We start from the raw sequence: 9,310 nt of genomic DNA on the forward strand, positions 1-9,310 counted from the left end.
AATATTGGGAAAATGTGTCACCAAAAATGGAAAAGTCGTCCATGAAAATTTTGAGAAATCTCTCTACCATGTCGGAAAAAATATTGATCATGCAACATTGGAATGTGGCCAGTATGTTACACAATCCAAAGGGCATGCGTTGGTATGCGAATGTTCCATACGGGCAAGTGAAGGTGGTTTTCTCCTGATCTTCTGGAGCGATAGGGATTTGATTATAACCTGAATATCCATCCAGGAAACAATAGAACTCGCTCCTGATCTTCTGGAGCGATAGGGATTTGATTATAACCTGAATATCCATCCAGGAAACAATAGAACTCGTGTCCTGCTAAACACTCTAACATTTGGTCAATGAAAGGAAGAGGGAAGTTATCTTTCCGAGTGGCTAAGTTGAGTTTTCGGTAGTCAATGCAAACTCACCATCCAGTTTGGATCCGAGTGAGAATCAGCTCATTAGCCTCATTTTGGATCACCGTGATCTCATATTTCTTTGGAACAACTTGGATCGGACTCACCCATGAACTATCAAAAATGGGATAAATGATCCCATGATCGAGACATTTTAGAATATCTTTCCTAACAGCTTCTTTCATCAATGGGTTTAACCTACGTTGACGATCTCTAGTAGGTTTAGCGTCATCTATCAAATGGATTCGGTGTTGAACAATGGTTGGAATAATCCATTTGATATCAGCCATGGTCCATCCAATGGCTTCCTTATTCTCTTTTAAAACATCTAAGAGAGCTTCCTTTTGACTAGTTAAGTCAGAAGAAATGATAACTGGTAAAGACTCGTTCTCCCCTATGTTAGCATACTCTAGATTTTCAGGTAGATGTTTGAGCTCTAACTTAGGGGGTTCCTCCACAGATGGGAGAAGCTGGACTTGGGGTTCTATCTCCAAAGGTTCTCGTTGCCAGCCAATAGTAGAAACATGATTGACCAGTGGTTCTAACTCTAGTTCGTCATCAGAAAGCTCCTCAATCATTAAATCAGATGCATTTGAATCAGACTCACACTCTCCCTCTTGTTGTTCACTGGATATTCCTTGAATGAAATTCACTTCCATGGGTTCATCAGATGGATCACTAGGCTGTCTCCCTAAGTTGAAGATATTGAAGTCAACAGTCATATTCCCAAAAGATAGTTTCATCTGACCGGTTCTACAGTTTATCAAAGCATTTGAGGTGGCTAAGAACGGTCTTCCTAGAATGACAGGGATTTAACTTTTGAGATTAGAAATGGGCTGCTTTCCAAGATAATAAAATTAACAGGGAAAATAAACTCTCCAACTTTGATCAGAACATCCTCTACCTCTCCTTTAGGAATTTTTACAGATCTATCAGCTAACTGTAGAGTGCATCTTGTCGGTTTAAGTTCTCATACACCTAGCTGTTGATAGACTGAATAAGAAAGGAGGTTGACACTGGCTCCCAAGTCTAAAAGTGCCTTATCAATGTGAGTGTTACCTATGACATATGGAATTGTGGGACAACCAGGGTCCTTATATTTTAACGGTATTGGTTTTGAAAAAATTTTACTGAGGTTAGCAGCTAAGAAAATTTTCTTGGGGACATTGGTGGTTCTTTTCTTAGTGCATAAGTCCTTCAAGAACTTTGCATAAGAGGGGATTTGTTCGATTGCATCTAGGAGAGGGATGTTGATCTTGACCTGTTTAAACGTTTCTAGGATTTTCTCAACCTACGGGATGTTTTTCCTAGGTTTGAGTCTATCTGGAAAGGGGGCAACGGGCCTATACCTATCTAGATCATGCTCAATCTCATGTTCAGCATTTTGGTCATCAGAAGGAATTGCTTCATCGGAAGGAGTGTGTTGGATGGGAGAAGGGGTTTGATCCGGTGGCATTCTAACTTGGTTGTCTATTTGTTTTCCTGATCGTAGTGTGTGAACTGCATTCACATGAGCTAGATGGTTTGAACTGGATCCATTGTCTTTAGAGTTTGTAACAGGTTGACTTAGGAATTTTCCTTTCTCTCTCTCTCACTCACGGCAGTGGCTAGTTGCCCAAGTTGGGTTTCTAACCGGGCTATAGCTTTAGTGTTCGAGTTGAGCACTTGGCCGGTGGTTTGCATGAAGGAATTTAGAGTGGTGGATGACTGAGTCAACATGTTGGTAGTTTGTGTAGAAGCTTTGATCATAGCTTCTAAACCCTTTTCTAAGACACTTAAACGTTTGTCATGATCAGAATTTGTAGGCTGGTGAGGATGAGGATGTTGGGTTGGAAAAACTGGGTTAGCTTGTTGGAAATTGTTTGGTGAGTTGAATGGGATAGTATTTCCCCTAGGGAATTGTTGGTTCGACGCGAGAATAAAGTTTTGATTTTCAGAAGAATTTCCTTGGTTCCAAACAAAGTTGGGATGATTTCTCCAACTTGGATTGTAGGTTGGAGAAAATGGATCATTTTTAGGATGCTGGAATACAGCGTTCATCTGTTCTAAAGCATGGTTGTTTCCTAGGAGAGGGAATTCCTATGAAACATAGGTAGAAGACTGATAGTTATGACATCTCGGGGTAGAAACATGATTGATTTGAGCTGAAGCTCGTTCCTTAACTTCTAAGGCTTCTAACCTCCGCAGGATTATTGCCATCTTTGCTTCAGAAGCAATGTTTGACTCCAGGGAAAGACCACTAGATTTAGATTGGGGAACTGATGAAACCCTGTCATCACAGTGTTCCCACTGCATTGTTTTTTCTGATAGACTCTCAAGGAATTCTCAAGCTTCATCTGTGTTTTTTCTCATAAAATCTCCCTGACACATTGATTCTAAAGATGTTTTTGAAGAATAGTCCAATCCTTCATATATGACTTGACACAATCGCCATTTTTCTAGACTATGATGAGGACATTGGATTAAAAGATCTTTGAATCGGTCAAAGTATTTCCAGAATGGCTCCCCTGGGATAATTTTAAAGTTTTGAATATTGTTCCTAAGCTTTACCGTTTTATGAATAGGAAATTTTTTTTTTTGAGAAAAACGATGACAAATTCCTCCCAAGTTGAGATGGAATTTATCGATAAGCTGTACAGGCATTTTTTAACTTTGTCCTTAAGAGCAAATGGAATAAATCTAAGCTTAATCGCATCTTCGGTTAATTCTCTCATTTTAATCATAATACACACTTTCTCAAATTCCAAGATAAAAATATATGCATCTTCTGTTTCATTTCCTAGGAATTTGGGAAGCATGGTTATGTAATGCAGTCTAAGCTCGAAATTTGCTCTATTTGCTTCGGGGAGTCTTATGCAAGATGGAATTGCATTTCTGGTGGGGTAACACATATCCTAAAGAACAGGTTGATTTGCCATTTCTTGGATTGGTTCAACACGGATTAAACGATGAGAATTATCCCTAACCCAAGATTGCATACACCAAAACAAAATTTTTTTTAAAGGAAAGAAAGAAAATTAGTTTTTTTAGGAGAAGAAACGGATAAAGAAAAATCCTAACTAAAACAAATCAAAGCAATCACATTTCAATCACTCTAATTCTAGGATTTAGCCTAACTCAACCAGACCAGCTCCTAACAAAAAACTCCTACAGTGAAAAGATTAAAGTTTTATCTAGGTAGTTAGCCAGGTAATGATAGTACTAAAGGGTGATCAGAGATCAATTAAGTACCTCGTTCCTTGCGACGCGCTTTACGCAACCCCTAAACCTTGCCTTAGACATCAACTAATATGAGAAAACTTAAACCGGTTCACTAAAGGATTTCTTGTTCCTTATTGAGCTCGAGTCCTTAGGGGCCAACATCTAATGAGTTTTAGAAGGCTTGGGTTTGTGAAGTGGGGAATTAGTGATTTGTGGGCTAAGGAAAGGATGATGAAAATCCCTTACCTTATCTTGATTAGGGGTTTTGCCCTTAAGAATGTTTTAAGTATGTGCCAAATCAAGCGCTACAATCACTTTGGTGAATTCCTATACTATATGAAATGCAACCCTAGAAATTAAAAGCAACTAAAAAGGATGATAAAAAGAATTTTTTTAATTATGATCAACAACAATCAAATGCGAGAAGAGAGCTCTTGTTTGAATTTATTATCTTGTTAGTTAATGTCCAAGTGAAAGGTGAATTTTATTATGGTCAACAAAAATAAAATCTTTTTTTTTAATACTAATTGTCTCTAATTGTGAAGCTAACTAAAAAGAATGAAATTGAAAATGCTAGAAAGAAGACTTACCCGAAAGCAATACTCCAAGTTCTTCTTGATCTTCAATCCAAGATTTTCAAGCTCCAAGCAGTTCCTTCATAAGAAAACACACAAGTTAACGAACCAAAATAATAAAATCCTATTTAAGCACCTTCCCCGGCAACGGCGTCAAAAACTTGATGCGGCATAATTATGTACCAAAATTGTAAGTGCACAATTGATCAAGTTATAGTATAAAAAGTTATCGATCCCACGAGGAAGGTGATTTTAAGAGATTATTAGAATTGGTTTTTATGTTTTGTGCGTGAAAAAATAGGATTAAAGAATAAGTGTGATTGTGATGAGTGATTATTGTGAATATATGCAAGAGATAATAAATTGAATTTTAGAGGAGAGAAGAAAGAATCAAAGAATAAATAAAATCACAAGGCAAGAAAGAAGAATGAATAAAATTAAGAATTAAAATCAAGAATAAAAGAAAATTCAAGAAAGTCAAGATGGAGGATTCAATTAAAATATGAGAAATCTAGAATTTAATCCACTAGCTAATCTCAATTACAAAATACAAACTATTCTCTTTTCAACATATTTCAACTTAGATTTATTAAGCATAGACAATCAAACCATTTAAGGAAAGTATAACCTATCAAATAACATATTTCAACTTAGATTTATTAAGCATAGACAATCAAACCATTTAAGGAAAGTATAACCTATCAAATTATCATCTAAGTTAAAATTACTATTCATGTAGACAATCAAACCATTTAAGGAAAGTATAACCTATCAAATTATCATCTAAGTTAAAATTACTATTCATATATGCAAGAGATAATAAATTAAATTTTAGAGGAGAGAAGAAAGAATCAAAGAATAAATAAAATTACAAGGCAAGAAAAAAAATGAATAAAATCAAGAATTAAAATCAAGAATGAAAAGAAAATTCAATAAAGTCAAGATGGAGGATTCAATTAAGATATGAGAAATCTAGAATTTAATCCACTAGCTAATCTCAATTACAAAATACAAACTATTCTCTTTTTATCATATTTTAACTTAGATTTATTAAGCATAGACTATCAAACCATTTAAGGAAAGCATAACCTATCAAATTATCATCTAAGTCAAAATTACTATTCATGATAAGAACAACAACAAGATAGTAATCCTAGAATTCATAAGCATAACCTATCAAACCATTTAAGATAAGCATAAATTATCAAATTCTTCTTCTACCGATTAATTTTCTAGTTGATTATCCTAAACATGAATATTTTAAGTGCAAGAGAATAATCCATACAATATAAAGAAGATTAGATTAGTTTCATACAATTCTAAGATTCCTACACGAATTAATTTCACATCTTAAGAAATAAAAACAAGAAGAAGAATAACTAATTATAAAAATAAAAATAAAAGAAAAATCTAAACTATGAACAAGAATTAAATCTAACTACAAAGAATTAAAATCTACATAATAAAATAAACTGCAAAAATTAAATACAAGAAAATAAATCTACTCTACAAATTAAAGTGCAAAAAGAAATAAAAAGACAAGAAAATAAATCTACACTACAAGCATGAATGTAAATCTAACTAATAAGTAATGATAAAGAAATTACTAAAAAGAAATAAAAGAGAAAAATAAAAGAAATGCAAACCTTCAAATTACTCTTCGTCTCCATCCTCATCATTCAACAAATAGGAGAAAAGACAAATTTAAAGTGAAAAAAAATTATTATTATTAATTACAACAAAAGTTATAATTTCTGAAAGGCCTTCTCAATTAAGAGTAGCCCTCCTCTCCAAATGGAGTTATAAAATTTTTCACACCTCTAACCCCTCACTCTCTACCCTTATTTATAGTAAACATCAGTGAATGTAAGTCATTGGATCAAAATCTTATCCAAAACAATTGAATTTCAGCCACTAATCTGTAACTAACTGCCGATGGTATCGATGCCAGCATCGATAGGGGTATCGATGCTGGCATCGATACGGGCATCAATGCTAGCATCGATGCTCCTGTCCATGCTGGCATCGATGCCTTGTCCTCTCTGGTTGCTATCCGCTGAATCCTCTTGGGTTTTCTCTTGGGCTTGGGCCTTGGGCTTTTGCTTGGACTTTTGGCATTTTTTCTTGATTTTCCACTGGGCATTGATTTATTTCTTCATTAAATATTTGAAAGAATTCATTTGGCTTCATGGGCTTCATTTCTTCATTAAATCAAGGGCTTGTTGTTGAGAGATGAGAGTTTTGAGATTTATTCTTCATTAACCTGCAATTAAAGATAAAAACAATTATTAGTGGTATATTTATTCATATAAAACAGATAATGAGGGTATAAAATTATAATAAAATGTGATTATCAGAGAGTATGTTCGCCGACGCACCTTGAGGTTCTACTACGACTCAACCACAAAAACATTGCATCGTAGGTCGTATGACGGCTTGTTACTTTGATGTCTTTCAAAGACAGAAGCGCAAGAGGCTCTACGTGAGGCCCATGATGGCACCTGCGGAGCTCACCAGCCCAGACCGAAGCTGTGGGATCATCTGTGGAGGATAGGTTACTTTTGACCAGAGATGGTTAGCGACGTAGTTGCTTACGCCAAACGATGCGACGTGTGCCAAATCCACGCCAATTACATGCACCGATCTCCGGAAGACCTGCATACGACAACGGCGTCATGGCCGTTCGAAGCATGGGGATGGATATAGTCGGGCTAATATCCCCACTGTCAGCAAAAGGCCACCGGTTCATTCTGGCGATCATCGATTACTTCTCTAAGTGGGTCGAAGCAGTCTCCCTAAGAGAAGTCAAGACCAACGATGTGATCAAGTTCATCAAGCATCACGCCATATACCGATACGGCGTACCCTGGCGTATCATCCATGACAACGGTACACAATTCGTTAGTCATGCGTTCACCCGGTTCTGTGATAAGTTCAGAATTCAGAATCTTTCCTCTACAGCCTATAACCCTTCGATGAATGGTTTGGCAGAGGCTTTCAACAAAACAATCGTTAAGATCCTAACCAATCTGACCTCTAATAGAAAGCGCGACTAGAACAAGAAGCTTGGTGAGAGATTATGGGCGTATCGCACAACGGTTCGCACACCGACTGGCAACACGCCTTACTCACTGGTGTATGGCTGTGAGGCCGTGTTACCATTAAAGATTCAAATTTCATCCCTCTGCATTGCCCTGGTGACATGGATGACAACTGAGGATAATCATCAATGGTGTCTCGCAGAACTTGAAGCGTTGGATGAAAGGCGACTTGAAGCCCAACAACACATTGAGTTCTACCAGGCCCGAATAGCTAAGGCATTCGACAAGAAAGTCAAGCATCGATCCTTTAAGGAGGGAGAATTGGTCCTTGCCGTTAGACGACCGATGATTCTCACTTCTAAGAAGAAGGGCAAATTCCAGCCCAAATGGGAAGGATCGTTCGTGATAGAGACAGTCTATTCGAATGGAGCTTATCGCCTTGTAAAACTGAATGGCGACAAGATCATAATGCCTATCAACGGCAAATTCTTGAAGAAGTACTACCCTTAGTACTGCCCCACCCTACTCCTACTAGTGCATGAGTCTAAACTGCTCCCTCAACTCCTACTGGTACAAGAGTATAAACTGCTTCTTCAAACTCCCACGAGTGCATGAGTCTAAACTAGTCCTCACTCTCTCCAACTGGTACACGAGGCTAAACTGTTCCTATTTCATATACCCGGACATACTCACGCGTATGAGCCGCTGCTTACGGGAAACCCTCTATAAGACGCTACGTATAGTGTTCTTAGGGGTAACCTATATTCTCACTCGGTCGAACCTTCCTACAGTTAAGACCAAAGTCAACTATCAAGTTAATCCTCACCTCTGATGATCTCCTCCAAAGTTCCCCTGTTGATCCTCTCTAATAGGACGATGGGATGACTCCCACTGTCATGTTAACTATTACCTCTGACAAAATCAACTTACCAATCCTCTCCAATGGGATGGTAAACCCACAGAGTCGCTCACATCGCGATAAACAATCCAGCCATGTTAACTATCACCTCTGGCCACATCAACCTATCAATCCTCTCCCATAGGGTGATAGGTCCTCATAGTTGCTCCGATCGTAATAAGATTCTATCGGGTTAATGATTACCTCTGATAGCAGGCTCCGTCATTCCCATGAATGACACTGCCCGAGTAGTAATCTACCATGCGATACGTTGCTACTCCGGTCAATCGTCACACTCATACGTTTTTGAACGACCCGACCTATGCCGAGCGTTCTGATATTCTCTTAAAACAATCGATAGGTAGTACACCCCATGCGACAGCTCCTACAACAATCGATCGTCATACTCCTACGTCCCCGAACGATTCGATCATCCAGACATCCTCGTCCTCTTGAGCAACAGTGTTCGTTAAGGGCAGCTTGCCAGGCGACATGCTCCCATTAATCCCCGAACAACAACCCGCCAAATAGCGAGTCATTGTTGGGACTACTGATTTGGTCGCATGCACAAAGCAACCGCTCTGTTTGGGTAAGATTGTTAATTTTCTAACATCTCAAACCAGCCTGAACTACAACGTTAAAGTCAAAATCAACCCGACCCCCCACTGCGAACAGCCGAGGGAGGAAGAGAGTCTTAGCAACTGAGTCTAAGACAAACCCGTCGAAGGCTCGCTACACAGCGAAAAGCAGCGTATCTAGCTCAACTCAAGCAAGCAACAGACAGTGAAGGTGAGTCCAACACAGTGACCGCCAAGGATCAATCAAAAAGTTCTAAGTACAGATCAAACCAGAAAATAAAGAAAAGGATGTGCATGCAAAACCATAAATAAACATAAGCATAAAATGCTATTACAGATAGAGTTTTAAGAGTAGCATGTCCAAATATAAGATGCAACAAGCATCAGCAAAAGATTACAAATAGTGCATCAAAAAAGGAGAACACTTTAAAGTAATTTCAGCAGACTGAAAGCGACGATCCTGGCCTTGACATCCGCAAGCTCCGCCTCGCGCCTAGCCCGCACCCTCTCCTCCTATCACTGCTGAAGTCTAGCGAGAGTAGCATCGTCGTCTTCTTCTTCCTGACGAAGGAGTTGGAGCGCCCTCGCCTCCACCTCAGTAGCGCGAAC

This window comes from Asparagus officinalis, chromosome 10 (genome assembly GCF_001876935.1).
Source record: "Asparagus officinalis chromosome 10, Aspof.V1, whole genome shotgun sequence".
Lineage (NCBI taxonomy): Eukaryota > Viridiplantae > Streptophyta > Magnoliopsida > Asparagales > Asparagaceae > Asparagus > Asparagus officinalis.